This window comes from Sapajus apella, unplaced genomic scaffold, assembly GCF_009761245.1.
Source record: "Sapajus apella isolate SASKATOON/1434 unplaced genomic scaffold, GSC_monkey_1.0 scaffold1915, whole genome shotgun sequence".
Lineage (NCBI taxonomy): Eukaryota > Metazoa > Chordata > Mammalia > Primates > Cebidae > Sapajus > Sapajus apella.
The window spans coordinates 1-752 of NW_022438841.1; positions in this window are offsets into that span (position 1 = coordinate 1).

Consider the following 752-nt stretch of genomic DNA (forward strand, 5'->3'; position numbering starts at 1 on the left):
GCCTCGGCCTCCCAAAGTGCTGGGATTACAGGCGTGAGCCACCGCGCCCGCCCTATTAAAACTTTTGAACAAGGAAATTTGATGAGCTTCAGAGTTGCTGAACACTTGGAGCTGCTGGGAGGTCAGTGTGCCCAGTTAGGGCATGGAAGCTTTGTGACACCTCCTTTTACAACCATGCCCTTTGCATGTCTTCTTGCAGTGATTATCTGTGTCCTTCATAATACACTGGTAAACATAAGCAGAGCATTTCCCCTGAGTTCTGTGAGCCATCCTAGCAAATCATCAAACCCGAGAAGGGGGGTTGTGGGACCCCTGATTTATAGTCGGTCAGAAGCACAGGTCACATTTGGGACTTGTAATTGGCATCTCAAAATAGCAGCTGTTTTGTGGGACTGAGCCCCTACCTGTAGGCTCCAGATAGCATCAGAATTGAATTGATTTATAGGACACCCAGTTGGAATCTGCTGGAGAATTTTGGTGTGTGTGTGTGAAAACCCCCATAAATTTGGGACTTGTAATTGGCATCTCAAAATAGCAGCTGTTTTGTGGGACTGAGCCCCTACCTGTAGGCTCCAGATAGCATCAGAATTGAATTGATTTATAGGACACCCAGTTGGAATCTGCTGGAGAATTTTGGTGTGTGTGTGTGAAAACCCCCATAAATCTGATAAATATTCTGAGTTGTGTTCAGTGTGAGCAGAGAGAAAAAACTTTTTTCCTTTTTTTTGTTGTGTTTTTTTTTTTTTTTTTTT